Consider the following 19,376-nt stretch of genomic DNA (forward strand, 5'->3'; position numbering starts at 1 on the left):
CTCAGACCTCAGACCCCGGGGACATCCCCCTTTTACTTTCTGATTGGTACATTTCCAGGATATCTAGTTTGACATTGATTTTTGTCTTTGCCATGAAAAACTCAAGGCTTTTACCACTTCAGTCTCACTTGAACATGATCAACTTTCTCTGGAGTCCACTTTCTTACATCTCATCTGCTAGGGAAAGCTGAGCCTAGACTGGATACAGACATTCAAGTGAAGGCTGGCTAGCCTTCTTTGAGTCCCTGACATAAAGACAAGTTTTCAACATATTTATTTGTTAAATACTATGCATTCATTATGACCTGCCAATGTGATGTAGTTCCCCACTGGCCTCTCACACTAGATCCCAAAGGTTGTTGCTGCCCTCTGATTTCTAATAATAACGTATAGCATCTTAGTATTTTGGCTTGACTCAATTAATTTTGTTAAATTTGATCATGACATGTACTTTCTGGTAAAGGAAGTGTAGTAAATATGGTGCCATAATTTATTTTTCTGTTGCTCTGATAAACTGCTTGTCAAATGCAACTTCAGCTCACAGTTCCGTGAAAATGGGGGGAGCTTGAAGCATTGGCTCCCATCTCATCCACAAGCAGGAAACAGAGAGCGATGAATTCCTGTGCTCAGTTCCTTTTTCCAAGGTCCCAAGTGCAAGGAATCGTGCTGCCCACTTTTAAGCAGATCTTCCTATTTCAATCAATATGCTCTATCGTAGGCATGCCCAGAGGATAAATAATTGCTCCCAGGTGTGTCTGGATTCCAGATCTTTGACAAGTTGATAATTAACACTGCCACACATAGTTGTCCAGATAACAGATGGTAGTTTGGAAAGTATGTGTAATGCAAAGGAGGCCGGGGAGATGGCTCCGAGGTTAAGAGCTCTTGTGGTTCTTCTAGAGGACCCCAGTTTGGTTCCCAACACCCACACCAGTCAGCTCACAAAGGAAAAAAGAAACTCTGAATGGAAATACCCAGAAACACCCACCACTTGTGATGGCCTCAGTTAGAGGTCTTTATTTTGTTTGTTTATTCATACATTTTTGTATTTTTAAAGTGTGCCATAATGCACATACATTATTTATGTGGTGAAAACTGTGATGGCTAATTTTTATCTTGACTTGTTTCACTGAGAAATGCCTATATGGTTCAGTCCTAAGGGAGGACCCACCCTTGACATTAGCAGCACCATTCTGGATGGATCTTGGTTCTAATTAAGAGGTAAAGGGTTCCTACTCATGGTCATCCTCTTTCTCCGACTCAGGTCAGGCGGGGCATAGTCTGGCCACACCTCCTGATGCCCTGACAGTTTGTCTTGCCTCAGGTGCAAGGCAATGATCTACACACCACCCTGGACTGAATCCTTTGGAACCATCAGTAAAATCAAACCCTTAAAACTAAGCCCTTCATCTCTTAAATTGTTCCTTTCCTGGCATGTCATATCAATGAAAAGTCTGGCCTGAGAGTTGCTCCCTAATTACTTCCAGTGAACTAAGAGGGCAGCCATACTGAATGCTCAGCAGGGTGTAGGACTCTGATCTCTGGCCAGCACAGTAAACTTAAATATTAAAACATAACACAGCCCCCTTTTTTTTTCATTCTCCATGACACTTTAAAAAGTTATAACTCAGAAAAGTCAAAACTTCTGGGCAGTCCCCTGGAGACTAAGTTTGTTCAGCTGGAAGTGCCCCAGTAATATTAAATGAGATAGGTCTGTCAGCTCCTTCCCTACATAGTTTGCTGTGAGAGGCTTAGGAAGGCTATCTTGAAAGCATCATTTTCCCATCATGGACCATCTTCATTTTCTCAGGACTGATCATGCCTGCTGCTCCTGCCAACAGCATCTCTGGCCATGCCTGCAACCTCTGGAAAACTCTCTCTGTGGATCTCAGCTGTGCTCCTTGCACAGCTTGCAATTTTTTAATTATCAGTGAACCACACCACCGAGTCCTAGAGAGGCAGCTTCCTCAGCATCGGGATGGGTCTAGTTGGCCCGAGAGTTAGTTCCTAATTACTTCTGGGGAACTCTGAGGGCAGCCATCCTGACTGCTCAGCTGGGTATAGGACTCTGATCTCAGGGTGCCAAAATCACTCCTTCTCATTTCCCCTAGATTCAGTAGGGTTTACACTTATTAATTCCTGCAAATCAAAATGAAGCTGCTCTCTGAGGTCGAACACAGTGGTTGTTCACACATGTTATGAAGGAAAATAATGACCTGGAGTTTACATGGAGTTTCATTTTATCATTCCCACAGAAGAGGGAACTATCTATTGAACATTCCCTGGGTGCCAGACACTGTGATGAGCTTCCGTGAGAGAGGAGTTTCTCTCAAGCATCTCCATTTTGGAGTTGAGTGAATTTTATCACAGACGGGGTTTTTAAGAGCGCATATATTCCTCTAACAAGCAAAGCTGCCATTCTGTTTGGTGATAAGTCTCAGATGAGAAACACGTGAAGAACTTGCTCTTCATCATTAGAGGTAATCACTGACAACAGTTTAATATGGTGCATGATTGTGGAGTCTTGGGTACTTGTCAGTTGCCCATATAGAACGCTATGAGCAAGGAAACTCATAAAGTGTTTAATTTAAGGCTCATAATTCCAGATGGCTAGAGTCCGTGACCACCATGGTGGAGAGCATGGTAGCAATTAGGCAAGCGTGGCACTGGAGCAAGAGCTGAGAGCTTACATCTTACCCAGAAGTATGAGAAAGAGACGGCTAACTGAAAGTGGCATGTACTTTTGAAACCTTAAAGCCTACCCCCTGGTGATACACATCCGCTAACAAGGACAAACAGTTCTCCCAACTTGGGACCAACTATTCAAATACATAAGCCCGTGGGGGAGCATTTTCATTCAAACTGCTACACATGGGTTTTGGAGTCAGATATATGTGGCTATAACAGACTGGATTTAGAAACAGCATAACTCAAATAGGAATCTTGTGTGGTACCATGGGAAGGGAATTTGGATGCAGAGCATCCAGAGGGCATGACCTGGATCCCAGGAGGAATGATAGCAGACAGAGTTCCTGGCCTGCAGGGATGATCAATGACATTTGTATTTTCTTTAACCTTTCACCTTCACGGTGAGACCCTGAATTAAGTGAAAAGACTATTTAGAGGACTGTCAATTGTGCTTAGCAAAATTCATAGGGGTCTATACTACACCAACATGAGGTTGCCTTTGGTAATGCCAACAGGCAGGGATTTTCATGATACTTCCTACTTAACCATCTTAGAAAGTAGTGAGCTCTTTACCCCAAGAATATTTAAACTGAGTTCTGATTGTGTCTCATAGGGATGTTGCTGAGGGGTGGCACTCCCATACCGCAACTCTTAGACTACTACCCCACCTCCTTAGAATTCCTATTTTGTTGTTTTGTTTAGATTGCCATCAAAATTTTCCAAAACAAGCAAACGTTAATGCTATATTCCCTCACGCAAAGAAAGAAACAGTTATCAAGTGACTGGTGCTTGTGTTCCCATGGAACCACAGACTGCAGAGTGGAATTGTGGTACATATGGCAGACACAGGAAAATGACAGCTGGGCAGCATCCAGCAGCCCATTCTGATATTCCCAGAGTCCAACTTAATCCTGGTAATAAAACTGCCTCATAAGGCTCTGTAGGTAGCGTCTTACCTATGTAGCACCAAGGGCTAGATAAAATAACTCACTGAAATGTGGGCCCACCATCCTTCACCAAGGTCCTTGGGGCTGGGAATTCAGAATATTGTGAATGAAAAAACTATATGGCCCATGTGCTATGTTTTCTAAACTGCTTATTGATGTCTGGAGCAACTCCTGGTTATTCTGCAGTAAGACACATGGACAGAGTCACAGAGCAGGGTTTGCCGGTTGGACTTTGCTGAAAACATTAGTCACAAATGTCTGTCAGCATTTCCAAGCCTTCTGACGTTGAAAATGTAAAGACTGGGTCAGCAGACTGATTTGAGTAACAGCGTTATACCAGCGTGATTTGGAGAAAAGTTTCCCCACAGGGCAGAGTGCATACAATACAACCAGAGTTTTTTTGAGCAGATGACTGGAAACAATACAAGGTTCTAAGAGTTTCCTTACGTTTCAATAACATCCCACACAGATTTACGAAGTTGATTTCAGAAATCTGCAGCAGAGTGAGGCTGAGTCTGGCTGGGTGCAAGGCTAATTGGCCATTTTCCACTTCTTATTTTAGTTTTGGATATTTTTCTTAAATTTCCATCAACACTAGGGAGAATTTTAATAACAAGCAAACCCACTTTATTATTATTATTATTATTTGTGTGTATGTGTGTGTGTGTGTGTCTTTTAGCGTCTTTTACTGTGTACACTGGGGCTGCTGATACATCTAGAATACAGTCTGGGATGTATGATCATGTTCTCTGCTTGGAACCCTAGGGAGTCTCAGCCAGAGCATGGCTTACTGGAAAGGGCTTGGAAGGAAGCACTCAGATGACTCTGTCTCTTCCAAGATGCCAAGGAGCCATACCTTCAAGGTTCTGGGGCCTGTTAAGAAGAATAAAGGGGCACTAGAAACCAAACCCCAAGTCTCCTTTCCCTAGCTCTGATGTGTTTTAGGGCAGCAAGCAGGCCTCTGCTCTCTTCTCTTCTCTTCTCTTCTCTTCTCTTCTCTTCTCTTCTCTTCTCTTCTCTTCTCTTCTCTTCTCTTCTCTTCTCTTCTCTTCTCCCCTCCCCTCCCCTCCCCTCCCCTCCTCTTCTCTTCTCTTCTCTTCCTGTGCTGCAGGGAATGAGGCTTCATGCAATTGAATAGATTTCTAGGGAAGCCATTGGTGTGAGCCACAGAAAGCCAGTTCAAAACAGCTTGCTACCTTTGGAAGCCTTCTAGAATAATGACATCTGGACTTTCTAAGTTCCTGCAGTGTTTTTTTTTCCCCAATCATTCTCCCCATTATCCCAAAAATGATTTGCTTAACACTTGGAATTGCTCTTGGAGGACAAGGACCAATCTTGTAGGCGATGTGCTTAGCTCATAAAGCACGGAGGAGCAAATACTTTTGATAGGGTGGTGAGACTGTATAGAAAGATGTGGCAGACACTTGTATGGCATTTATCTGTACCTATGTAAAATGTATGTACCTATGACATATGTAGGAAGGTAAACATATGATTTCCTGGTGTGTGTGAATAGTGTGTTATTCTCTACCACTCATTCATTTGTATTCATTCATTCATTCACTATAAAAGTCCCTAACAGGAAATCCCATAATGATTTAACTCTTTGTGCAAGTATGGGCTCAGGACCCCAAAGACCAAGTTCTCAGCATAAAGGAGATTTATTTGCCCCAGAGAGACAGAGGGCAGGGATAAGGGACAAAGAGAGGATAGGGGAAGAAGGAGAAGGGGAAGAGAAAAAAGAAGAAGGGAAAAAAGATACAAGGGAGATGGGTAAAGAATATTTGTCCCGGAGGGGGACAAGGACTGCCTCTGGACAGGGAGGAGACAGATGTGGCCCATAGGAAAATGGTGGTTTATAAAAGTAAAGGGAAACCCTGTGTTAGGATGAGGTGTTTAATTTTAATTGGGCATATTATATAGGTGAGTCAAAGAGGGATTTTGATTGCTGGCTTCAGTGGTTGATAGCTGCATCTTGGTAGTCAGCCTCAGGAGGAGGAAGTGGTCACATACGGGACTGGACCTTGGAGGCTAGTTGTGATCTAATCTTTTTGGTTTTCAAGGCAGAGAGAAAGGGGGAAAGGCAAGGCCTGCTGGAGGCATGCTCACCATGCTCCAGCTGGCCAGACTCCCGTCAACTTGTGTTCTTCCAAATCCACAGGTTAAAATCTAATCACCAAGGTGATGGTGGTAAAGCACGGGACTGTTAGGGAGATGATCAGGGCACAGTGGCAAAGCTCCCAATTAGCATTTATGCCGCCACCAGGGAGATCCTAGAGTACACTTCCTGTCCTTTCCCCCAGGGAAGAATACACATAAGAGATTCCAGCTATGAGCCAGGTTCTTACTGGAGAGCAAACCTGCCCATAGCTTGTCCTGGGGCTTTTCAGGGTACAAAACTGTGAACATGTTTCTGTTGGTTATGAGTCATCCAGCTAAGGCATTTCCTTGTAGAAACCCAAGCCGACCGACACTGAGAGTAAGGAATTAGGTCTCAGTCACAAAGGGTCATTGGAAATTCAGTTAGAGAATTGTAAAGAATTTCACGTTGAGGAATCATGCGTCCAAATGCACAGTGGTGTTCTTGTTTCTTTGACCTGCAGAAGGACATGGACATTGTTTCCTGGAACTTGCCTCAGGATTCTGATGTCCCTTGGGTTTAGGATCTGCCACCTGGAGTTAATTAACTAGGTTAATATTAAGGAAGGGGCTGTGCTACCCCCTAGGGGGCGGGGCTCAGAGCAGCACAGTGCAGTTCTCTCAGTTCTCAGTGTGGAGGCAAGGTTCTGCACTTTCAAACTACACTCCCACAGATGCACAGTTGCATCCTCTGGTTGTATCTTGGTGACCACTGTAGTTCCTTCACCCATGCACCAGAAGGAAATGGGTCTGGGAACTGTGGTCTAGTTCAGCACTTCTGGAGTCTGTAAACACTCAGATTCTGATTCAGGGCGCTGGGCTTGGTGCCTGGGATTCTGTATTTCTTAAAGTCTCCAGGATAATGCAAATGCTGATACAGTCTGTGGTTATAGTGATCAGGTCCTACAGATCAGGAAACATTGATCAGGAACACCCCCCCCCCCCGCCCTGGGTGGTGAGAATAGCACAGAGCATTAAGAGGCAGCTTTCATTTGTGTAGTGCTGCTGCATGCATTTGTGTGTGCGTGTGTGTGCATGTACATATGTGTGTGAGTGCATGTACATGTGTGTGAGTGTGCACATACATGTGTGTGCATGTACATGTGTGAGTGTATGTACATGTGTGTGAGTGTGCATTTACATGTGTGTACAAGTACATGTGTGTATGTGTGTGCATGTATATGTGTGTGTGTATGTATGTGTGTGTATACATGTACATGTGTGAGTGTATGTATGTGTACATGTGCGTGTGAGTGTGTATTTATGTGTGTGAGTGTGTATTTATGTGTGTGAGTGTGTATTTATGTGTGTGTGTACATGTACATGTGTGTGCATGTGTGTGCATGTACATGTGTGTGTTCTTTTACTATTCTCTTTCTTTCTTAGGACTGACCTGCAGCAACTCTATAGGGACTAACTGATCTGAGAATACAGAAGAGGACAGAATAAAGACAAGTTTGCATTGATGGAGATAAATATCCTCAGAGTTCTGGGAACTTAACAAGGCAGATTCCTGCTCCTGAGGTGTAGGACAGGCAAATGGGAAAGTGGGTGACTCCAGGTTAACTTATCCCCAGCAAAAACCAGTACATATGAGCTGGTGGCAACGTGTTCCCAGGTAGTTATTGTCAAGTTCATTTTTAGGGTATTTTAAAGCAGAAATCATTAAGATACATTTCATAATGTTTTTTAAAAGGTCATTTTCAAGTTGATAGGTATCCAACCAAAACCAAAGTACCAAAACCCTTCTTGAGAGGGATAAACTCTCCTCTCAATGAAGGAGGCACCATTACAGGATGGAGTCAGAGACCAAGGGAAGGGAATTTCAACTACCAGTTAGATGGGGACACAAAGCAAATCTCCCAGGAATGGCCAATGATATTGCACAGCGCTCCCCGAGAGGAACATGGGTCTGAGTGTAGAGCCTCCTGTAGTACGGGTTGGCAAGTGGTTCTGAAACACATTTCCATTTGAGTTCCCAGTACTTATGAGTGTGCCCTTATTTGGAAAAAGGGTCCTTCTAGGTGTAACTGAAGATCTTGATATGAAATAATTTAGGGTTAATCTGGGTAAATTCTAGATTAAATGGCAAGTGTCTTTATAGAGGTGGAGGGAGAGTTGAGACCAGCAGAAGAGGAGTCTAACTGTCATTAGGAGCAGATGAGATTGGAGCAATACAAGCCCAAGTCAAGGGATGCTGGGAGCCAACAGAAGCTAGGGAAGCAGAAAGGACCCTGCAGAGCCAGCCCTGACAGCACCTCTATTTGAACTTGGACCCTTGAGAACTACGAAAGGATGAATTTCTGTTGTCTTAAGCCACCCCCACTCCAACTGTTGCTACAGTCCTTGAGCACTTGCCCCAATGGTTGGTTTATTCCTTCACCACGGCCCTTTAATGCACATCCAACATACAAACTGGCACTTTGCTACACTTACCCTCCATCATAGTTTGGAGTCTGAGAACTCAGCTCCTTTAATGTGGCCACAGATGACTCAGATGGCAGCACCACCCCCTTCCCAGGCTTCCTGTTCCCACTGTGGTGAACTGGACTTCCACTATTACACTCTGTTCCTTCCTGGGAAAAGATTGGCCAGGGATGCTGAAGTTCAGAAATACTAAGGATGTTGTATGGAAGCACCTGCTTCAGCCACAGAGAAGAAAGATAGCTGAGATGCTCTGAACTGAACTGCAGTCCAGGTGACAAGCCCATCTTCAGACTGTATGCCAGGGAGGTCCCTGCTCACTCCTCTGCAATAAGAACAAGGGCCTAGGATGGACTCCAGCTTCCCCATCCTGTGGGACAGAGGTTAGTCTGCCCAATGCTGACCCCCCCCCCATGGGGTCTGTGGGTGCTCATGTTACCAGAGGTTTTCCTTTGGGTTATAGCAGTGCCTGCTCTAAGTCGGCATCCATTTGCCATAATGAACCATTCTCTGTGTGCCACCAAGTGCTCCTCTGGGAGCCACTGAAAGCCAAGTTGTTCTTCCCTCTGTAGGCCACATCCCGCTGTCCAGATGGCTCTGTAATTTCTCAGTCACCCACAGAGTTAGGTAACTCCCCCAGGATCACACAGCTGTAAAGTGGAGCCAGGGCTTGAGAGACACTCAGACACTTTTAGCACACCCTCTCTGGTGCTATCAACCTGCTTCTCGATCTGCACCAGATCAGTGATGCCATGTAACCAAGTCAAAAGGTCGGTAAGGTCAATAAATATCTAAGTAAACTGAGTTCAGAGTTAGTACCTGCATTTGTCACTTTCCATATCATGGTGGCAACATATTTGACAGCAACAATTAAAGGGAAGAATTCACTCTGCATATGGCTTCATATATACCAGGCCATCCTGGTGGATGAGGCATGACATATCACACTTCACACCTTGGCATTTAGGAACCGGAAGGAGGACAGGTAGGAAAAGGCCAGTGCAGACAGAGCTCCCAAAGACATTCCCCCAGGGACGTACTTCCTTTGGCTAAGCCCCTCCTATATTTTATCACCTCCCAGTAGCACGGGAATCGATCCATTCACTAGGCCGAAGCCCTCAGAATCTAGCTGTCTCTAGAGGCTGCATCACAGACACAGCCAACCGTGCACTTCACTGATCCCTTTGCATTTATTAGTCCAACCAAAATGACGGCCCAAATTAGGCATCACAGCACTCCAGTTTTCTCTCGTCAAAGGTGTTATTTTTGCATTATAGACATGATTTGAGCATTTAAGATTGCTGCTTTTTTTTTTTCTATATTCACAGACACAAGCCATGGTTGAGTTTTTCTATACACATCTGGTTATCATAAACCAATCACATCCCTGTACAGAGAAAGCAGGGTTATAGATTTTATCCTGTGGGAGTCACAGGGTGTTTACATGTACCATATCACACACTGGCTGTGAGTGACTCTTGGTATTTTTGCAGGAGTGTCTTGTGTCTTAGTCCTGGACTTCTCAGTCCTGTTCTAGCTGCACACTTATGCTGGACCAGAACAAGTGGCCTGTGCACGAAAATGTTGCTACTGGACACCCAAGCACACAGCAAGGAAATCCCCTTCCAATCAGGGCACACTTGCACTATTGAGACATCATCTATCTTGTGTCTCCTGTGGTCTCTAGAATAGAGGTTCTCAACCTGTGGGGCACAATTCCTTCGGGGGTTGCATATCAGACATTTACATTATGATTCATAACAATAGCGAACTTACAGTTATGAAGTAGCAACACAAATAATTTTATGGTTGGAGGGATTCACCACACATGAGGAACTGTATTAAAGTGTCACAGCATTGGGAAAGTTGAGAACCACTGCGTTAGAGGATAGAAGTTGGAATTCAGAGTGCTGTCTGGTACTTACTGGCTGGTCATGGTCCTTGGCACCTGGCAAAGGAGAGGGATCTTCAACTCAGCCTGTGGAGGCAAAAAGAAATTTATTACTGGACCGTGTGCATCATGTTTTAGTTCTGTTGAATGCTACCTCTGCTTCTTTGCCGGATTTGAAGCAGGTGCCGGCCAAGAGGCAGAGAGAGGAAGCAAATCAATGTAGGTCAAAAATCGGTTTATTTCAGGCACAGGGTGGGGGAGGGACTCCCCATCCTCCGACATGCTGTCCTCCTTCTGTCAGCATCCATCCCATCTGCCCTCGGGAGCTGAGCAAGCATGCACTGAGTCTGGTTTTCCCTTGCGTGCAATTGTACACTTTCCCTGGGCACCTAGGAAGCGTTAGCCCAGGCTTCTTTGGTTCTGCTCTGAGGAGTCCACAGGTTTGCCGGTGCAGGCTCGACAAGGGATGCTTTTCATTTCCCTGTGACTTTCCCATAAAATATTTACTGGAAGTTTCATTTGTATACCACTTTGCATCAGCCACCACCTTTTATTTGAGCCTAGTATTCACCCTCGGAGGAGGGATCATTAGCTCCATTTACCATATAAATTAGCAGCGGAGACTCAGGGAGCATGCAGTAAGTGCTTTGCATCAGTGGCCACGTTTAATGTATTCGAAGATGATAGGAAGTATACAGGATGTTTCCACTGTAGCCTCCGGAGATCCAGCAAGAAACAGAGTCCGTATATTAGATAATTTGAGAATAGTGTAACATTCTTTGGAAGTTTCGAGCAGGTAGGACAGGAAAGATAGTGGGACACATGGGGGCGGTAGAAAGGCGTGCTGTCATTGTACAAAGAAGGGTGAAGGGAGGAAGTGGTGATGGAATTGGGAGACTGAGTGGAAGAGCAGTAGTTTTCAGTGAAGGGCAGCTTCAGGAGAGAGGGTGGGACGAGGCCATCTGCTGTTGTCTCCCATTGGCTAAAGTCGAGAAGAATCCAGGAAGGAGGAACTATTGGTGTGGCTGATGCTTATCACACCCCTGGGGCTCCCAGATTAGTGGAACAGGGCAGAGGGTGGATTTCATAGCTTGAAAATGAAGCTCCAAAGTTTATCTCCAAAGGTGGGATTCATACTTGATCTATCTAATCTTGGAGTAACAGCTGTGGAGAAGTTACTGAGGAGTGAGGACTGGCTCAGGTCCTCTGACACCCATGAGTGTGTTGCTCCTTGCCACACCTCTACTCCCGTACTTCAGGTCTGTCACTGACAGGAAGAAAAGAAGGAACTCATCTTAGGATTTTGTTCCCCTATGGTTCTTTGGACAGGGTGGCGTGTCTCTTTCATGGTCCCCTCAGGAAGTCATCTCTTCTGAGGTGGTGAAGAGGGTGAACGCCATATCGGAGAAAAACAATTTGTATCCCAGGCCAAGGGAAGAGAAAGAGTTGAGACCATCTAGATGTGCAGCCTTGGTGGAGAACTTAGTCTTTTAGAAATAGTGGCATTGATATCTTTGTCTTATACTGTAGCATTAAGTTTTAAGTAAGCTAATGTACATGATGTTGTCTTACAAACCGTAAAAGTATAAGGTATGGATGTACTCCTTCTAATGTAATAAGATTAGCCAGCTACATCAACATCAAGAATGTTATATTTTGGTATCTAGGCTTATTGATATCAATTTTAAGATATTAAGACCTAATAAATGTAAATTATGTGATTAGGGTTAGATTGGAAAAATGATCTATCCCAGTTTGCTTATACGGTCTGTTTGTTTGTTTGTACATGTTTGGTGGTACTGAAATGGAATTAAGCTCTCTACAGAGGACTCCCTGTATTCCTGGTTCTTAGCCAGCTCTTAGGTCCACAGCCCCAAGGCACAGGTGCCGGTTCATCCCAGCCGAGGCTTTATGCCTCTCATCAGTAAGGTGGGAAGCTGACCAGTTCTAATTCTGCCATCTGTAGCGTAGCTAGTGTAGTGCCGTACAAAGCATGAGAGCTTGCTTTGGTTTAATTTTCTTCATCTGGTGCAAGCAATTGGGCTAAACAAGTGTCTTCTAGCTCAAAGATTCCACAAAACAGCTCCCTTAAAAACTATAATCCATCCAAATCTGATGACAACGATGGCTTTAAAATGTTAGAGGGATGTTATTATATCTCTTGCCTTTTATTGTCTTCTCCAATGGCGCTGCTTGTAGAACAAAATTGCAGTGTCTCTGAAAAAAAAAATAGCTCTCACAGAGGAGAGCAGGGAGGCTTGGGGAAACCTCAGTTGCTTATAGACCTCTGTAATTTACTTGGTCTGTTGCATTTGTGTTTTAAAATATTAGGGAAAATGTAAGTCATTCTATCAGCGATTTCTGAGAGATGTGAGCAGTGATTATATAGAGAATTTTTAAAATATATTTTTAATGAGTCAAACTCTTTTGGCACTCTAAAAAGTAAAACTCAGGGTCTGAGTGACCTACCCAGAGGAGCCTGAGTCAGCCAGGCAGTGGGGCTTCAGCAAGGCAGATAGAGTACCCACCACAGGGCCACAGCTCTCTGCTCCGCCCATATTGTCCTGAGAGCTCTTCTGAGAACTCAGTACTCTTATCTGATTTCCTTTTTGTAAAGGATGTGGTAAGGGGTTGAGTTAGATTTGCATGTCTGTCAGTTTTATGAAGATAATACAGAGTGCAAAAGACAGGATGCTTCCCTTCTAGCCATGCGCCATTGCAAAGAGAACTGAATGAACTGGGATGCTACTCACACCCTATGTCACAGCGACTCGCCGAGTTTGTGTAATCATCGTTATTTGATACAAAGACAAAGTGACACTCACATGTGTTAAGTTACAAGTGTTTCAGGGCACACACATACCTGGCATATGAAATGTCTTTGGTCCTGATACCCTGGCGGTGCTTTGGAATGGCTGCTTGCTTGTTTAGAGCCTTGGTTTACTTTTTTTTGTAACACGGGAGTAGTATAACCAGTGATTGCTCTGGGTGTTTGTGAAGATGACAGGAGAAGTCTGTGATACATGTGAGCAGCACATTTTTTTCTCTCGCAGCTAACACTGGGAGTATCATTCAGACATCAGAGTTGCTACTGTAGCTGGGTTTGCTCTGAACACAGATCCAAGGGAAGACAAGCAACCGGGAGGATTTGCAGAAAGTAAACAAACAAGAACTGAGCGGGAAGGGATGGAGCAAAGCTAAGAATCAGAGGATACCTGCATCCCAACAGATGCGCAAAGACACCAAGGACTTGAATTTGAAGATAAATTAAATGCCTTTTTACTGCTTCCAGGTTTGAGTCTCCAGACACATGGGGTAAACTGCCCATGCTCATAGACATTGACTCAATAACCACAGGTTTTCTGTCAGCTTGTTGGCTCTGCCTGGGCTGTAAAATGTATGGTGCCCTGAAAAGTCTATGTGGCTTGTTCTGGGCAGCAGTCTATGTATGATGGTTGTCTAAATACCCCAGATATTTTAGATAAGATTTGGATGCTCAAGGTGATATGGCCATAGACTGTCCCAGATATTTTAACGGTTAGATTGACCACACTTTAGTGAATAGCCACAAACCCAAGCATGAACTGTACTTGATTGGTTAAAAAAATGAGGACACTAAGTTATGTGTGTTGATGAAGGGGGGTGGGCCTGGGAGAAATTTGCAGAGGCAAGATGATCAAAACACATTGTATGAAATTTTCAAAGAGCTAAGAAACATGAAAGAGAACAGCCAATAAAGCAGACAAATTCAAATGGTTTTAAGTTTATGATTTTGGTTGGAATATATTCATAGCTGCATGTGGCCCAGTTGGTTGGACATACCCGAATGCCTAAATCCTATACAAAAGGGGCCGGAATCTGTCCATCGTTTGCTTTGGATTAGAAATCTATGGCTTCATTTTCAGGGGTAGAGTCCCTTTAGCTTTCTTTTCTCTAACAGGTTTCTGATATCTAAGATGAGGGTTGAGAACAAAGTATCCACTTTCTCCACTCAAAAAGCACTTGGAATCCTAGCATAGCAGTGAGACAAGAAAACAAACAGAAACACAAATAGGAAAGGAAGAAGTGGAATTATGCCCATTTGCAGATTATATCATCCCATACTTATGAGACTCAGAAGACCACACCAGAAAACTCCGATTACTGACAAATAGGCTACAGAATCAATATACAAAATACAGTAGCTATATACTAGCAAAAACATATTTGAGAAAGAAAACAGGAAAACAGGTCCATTTATTTCATAGCTTAAAAATTATCTACAAATATAATTAACCAAAGGGAAAGGCCTTGTGATGAACATTTTAAAACACTTGAAGGAAGAAACTGAAGAAGACACCAGGTGCCCCCATGCTGATAGATCAGAAGAATTAATATTATGAAAAAGGCCACATTACCAAATATGATCTACAGATTCTATCAGTCTCTACCAGTGTTCCAATGATATCTAGAGAAATAATAAAATAATAATAATAATAATTAATAATAAAAACAATCCTGAAATTCATACAGAAGCATGGACGACTCCAAAATGGCCAACACAATTCTTAGCAAAAACAACAATGTTAAATAATATATTATTCAACTTTGATTTTGTTGTTACTGTGATAAAGAACAGCCTAAAACAAAGTTGGAGAGGAAAAGGTTCATTGGTTTACAGGTTACAGTTCACCACTGAGAGACATCAAGGCAGAAACTCAGTGCAGCAACCTGGAGGCAGGAACTGAAGCAGAGGCCATGGAAGAGCTTCACCTACATGGCTTGCTCACTTCCTTTCTTATGCCACCCAGGGATGTCCCACAGAGGTCATGCCTACCGGCCAATTTGATGGAGATAGTTTCTAAACTGAGGTTAGCTCTCTCAAGGTGATTCTAGTTTGTGTCAAGCTGACAAAAACTAACCATAATATGTAATATGTAATTTATAAAATATATGTGCATATATGAAAATAGAAGCAATACTATGTGAGACTAGGAAGGGATTTAGTATAAGGGCTCCCTTTCTTTCTCTCAAGGGAGAATAAAGGTCATGGCCAAGAGATGCTCTGTTGGTTCACTTCTGAGAGCAAAGGGAAGCCTGACTCTGTGACCAGTTAGAACAGCCAATTTCACATTTTTGGATATGATGGTTTCTGTGATTTTTCTTTTTCATTAGCAAATTACATACTCACTTTGTAGGTTGAAACCCATTTTAGAACCATAAGGAATTTGATGGTATAAGCCATTAGTAGGTTCCACACTAGAAGCACGTGTAAGATTCTGAGCTTGAAACCTGCTTGGTGTTTCAGAGAATGGGTTAGGAAGCAAAACCTTGCTGTATAAATGGATGGGGTTTTGATGTGGTTCTTAATCTAGAAATAATTAATACCCTTATGGTATCATAAGCAGTTTAAACAACTGAAAATATGTAGACCAACAAAATCACATTTCCTTGTCAACTTTGAGAACTCTTGTTGTCCCCTGGGAATGTGCCAGTGCCACCAAGCAGCTAGAGAGACGCATTTTATCACAGTTCTCTTACACATTCTCTGGTCAAAATTAATATTTCATGAGGGGAAAACGTGCTTTACAGCACATAATTTTTTATTTTTTGCTTTCAAATATTTCTCATTTATTCCCAGAAGATAAAGCTTATAAAAATACGAACTTCTGCTTCTTTGAAAGTTTAAGAAACATCATTTTAATGACAATGAACCTGACCAGATATAGGAAATAGCCAAAAGCAAACCTCGAGTTGCTAAGACAATGTGAGCATCAGCCGGGCAAGCTGTGCATTCCAAACTGGGTCAAGGCTGAAGCACAAGGTCTGTTTAAAATACCTACGAGAGATGTCTGATTCCCTCTCTACAATCACACCCAGCACAGAATGATGGAGTTGAGGAAGAAGCAGTATATGAATATTTGAAGAAAGATAAGAGAGAGTGGGAGGGAAGGAGAGAGAGAGAGAGAGAGAGAGAGAGAGAGAGAGAGAGAGAGAGAGAGCGCTATGCACGCAACTTTGAAAAAGCATATTGAAACTAGTATTTCTTAGATGCAGACAGTTACTAATTTGCCCACGATTCAGAATTTTGCATAATTTTCTCCTATTTTCATGTCAAAAATTAGGAAGTCATGATGTAGAGATGCTCATATTTAGAGGAGAATGCTTGCTTGCTGATTGAATTTCTAATTCTAACCCTGGCTAGGGTAATCAGCTAAATTCAATTAATTATAACAGTTCACTTGATTAGATTTCCATGGAGAGGAGGTATTAAAAGTCAAATGGGTTACTATTACAGATGGTTTTGAGGACTTGAAGAGAATTCTTTTTTTCTAGTTTTTTTTTTCTGCTATTAAGCATGATGATATTTTAAAAAATGATTTTGCAACTGCCTCGGTAACAAGTTACTTCCCTTAAGCATCTTGACGGAACATGGGAGGACAGCTATTTGTTCTTTTAGAAAGATTTTGAAAAGGACTCTAACACACTGATGCAATCGATAGTTGTTTTTTAATTTATTGCTCTTAGGGCATCTTGGTTTTGAAAACCATTTCCATTTTCTCTTCTGCTATCTGGTTCTATAGGGAGAGTCTCCACGTCAGGGCTCAGGCCTTCCCATTTATTGTGTAGTAAACACATGCCTTTGCTTTCTCCTCTTCTGATTCGCTTAATTTGTACTATAATTCTTTTTTTCCTGTCATTCCTTCTTTTTATTTTTCTTTTCCTTGTATTTTCATCAAGCTTCTATTTATACTATTTACGTTACTCTACTATTAGGGAAAACTAAACTGTAGTAAGCAAACAAATACCCATATCTATCTATCTATCTATCTATCTATCTATCCATCTATCTATCTACATATTACCTACTTATCATCTATTTATCTATCATATACCATCTATTAACTATCTATCTATCTATCATCAATCAATCTCTTTTTTCTATCATCTATCTATCTATCTATCTATCTATCTATCTATCATCTATCAGTAAATCTCTCTGCTATATATGTTTGTCTTATCATCTAATTATTATCTACCATCTTAGTATCGATCGTTCATCTGTATCTATTATCTATCAATAAATCATTTAGCTATCAATCATGTATCTATCATTTTTGTTTTCTTGGTAGACTATGGCATAGTATATCTGCTACAGTCCACATACATTTTATTGAGATGGTCCCCGATTTTTGCGTGAAGATTTATGTCTATCTCATTTTTATTAGGCTTTCATAAATGATGCCAGAATCTTACTAACTGGAGGTAAAACTGCTAGATCTACATTAATGAGAATGCCTCCAACTGTGATTTATTTTTCTGTTTAATTAATTAATTAGTTAATTAATTAAAGTTCACTTGGTGATAGTAAAGGCATTTTTGGGGGGTAAGGAAGAGAAACTAAGTTGCAAGGACTACTCATTTATACTCCATAGTTTTCAAGCTAGGCGTGGGAAGGAAATGCCTCCCTGGTGATAGCTAACCATCAAAGGTGAATGTCCTACCACTTTTTTACAAAGACATATTTATTAAGCATTTGCTGTCTGCTAGTTGTTTCTCTGCATCATTGTTTCACAAGAAAAACCTGAAGAACATTTGCATGAAGCTTAAAATCCAAAGAAGAAGCACAAAAGGGTACGTAATCTAATCATTTATGGACTAGGAATAATGCAACTCATAACAATAATAGAGAACAAGAACAGTACCATTTGCTGCATACCAGAGCTGCGTACAAGGCATTCTATTTAAGTAAGATTCCATTGTACGGCGGCAATCCAAACGACCCAGATTTTGCAATACTGAGCAATTCTGTCATTTTCCTTTTCCGCGACAGCCCTCTGGAGCCATATCTGTCTTGTATACAAACGGCACAGTGTGGGTGCGGAGGAGCTCAGCCCTTCATCTGTGACTTGAAGCACATTTGAAACCCGACTTTGGAATTCAACTTCCGTGAATTCCACGATTAACTATTTCTTTATCCCGTCTTTTATTCAGGTTCAGCCGCCTACCAAGAAATCTCCAAGCCCAGGGATGCTGATTTGTACAACTTGAGTCTCAGTTTCTCTAACATGAAAAATGGGGACACATGTGTTTGTTCCTCTTGGCTATTCTGAAAACCAAGAAAGAGCCAGGAAGTTAGCATGATCCCCACGCTACTTTTCTCTGGCCTATGTGCATGGTGTGTATGCTAATGTCAGAGGAAGAGGTCTTGCTCTATTGCTTTCCGTTTTATTCCCTTGAGGCAGGGTCACCAACGAACCCTGAGCTATGGTATTGGCCTGCAACACTCCCCTCCCCCACCCCCGCAACTCCACAGTGCTGGTGGTCAGGCGTGCCTGCGCATGCTCCGCTGGTTTCCTTTTTATGCAGGCACTGCCATTCAAACTCAGGTCCTCACGATTTCAAGGCAAGTCCTCTTGCGCATGGAGCCACCTCTCCAGCCCTAGAGTAGACTTTAGATTGTCCGGTAAGCATAGTGAATGATAATTACTGACTCACGCTTTCATATCAGTGCAATGAAGGATTCCGAAGTTTCTTGAAGCTGACAAGAAAAACATTCTAAAGGAAATAATGTGCTGAGCACCTAATTTAAAACTTTCAGAGGGTCAGTACATCTGAGGAATTCTAAGACGCCACACATCTTTGACAGATGAATGATAAAAATAAATATGAATATGAGGAGATTAGCTTTTTATATACATCACCTTAAAATAGTACCCTGCAGAGGCATGGGCTCCACTGAAGTCTATAGAACTTTAGGTCAAAATTCTGAACAAGAGAAACAAAGGGTTATCTAGAACAATGGTTCTTAACCGTCCAAATGCCACGGCCCTTCAGTATAGTTCCTCATGTTGTGGTGACCCGAAACCATAAAATTATTTTTGTGGCTACTTTGTAACTGTAGTTTAGCTTCTGTTATGAATCATGACATAAATATCTGTGTTTTCTGGTGGTCTTAGGCAACCTGTGAGAAGGGGTTGTTCGACCCTCAAAGGGGTCATGACCTAAAGGTTGAGTTTAATCTATCTATCTATCTATCTACAAAATAAATCAGCTACCAGCAATACCTATTACTATTCTCTCTGTGTTAATAACTACTAGATATTGGGAATGAATTTTAATGTATACCATTTTGTTTCTCACCACAACACCAAAAGCTAGTCACAACAAATCCATCAGATAAAGGACAAATTTAGGTCTTTAGAGGTTAAGTAACAAGCCTAAAACCTAACTCCTGAGAAGTAAGAGTCTGGATAGAAATCTAGGCACTGTTCCCCCTCAAAGGTGGGTGGGTAGTGGAGTGGGAA

The sequence above is a fragment of the Mus caroli genome, unplaced genomic scaffold, assembly GCF_978045245.1.
Source record: "Mus caroli unplaced genomic scaffold, Mus_caroli_1 scaffold_4, whole genome shotgun sequence".
NCBI classification, from domain to species: Eukaryota; Metazoa; Chordata; class Mammalia; order Rodentia; family Muridae; genus Mus; species Mus caroli.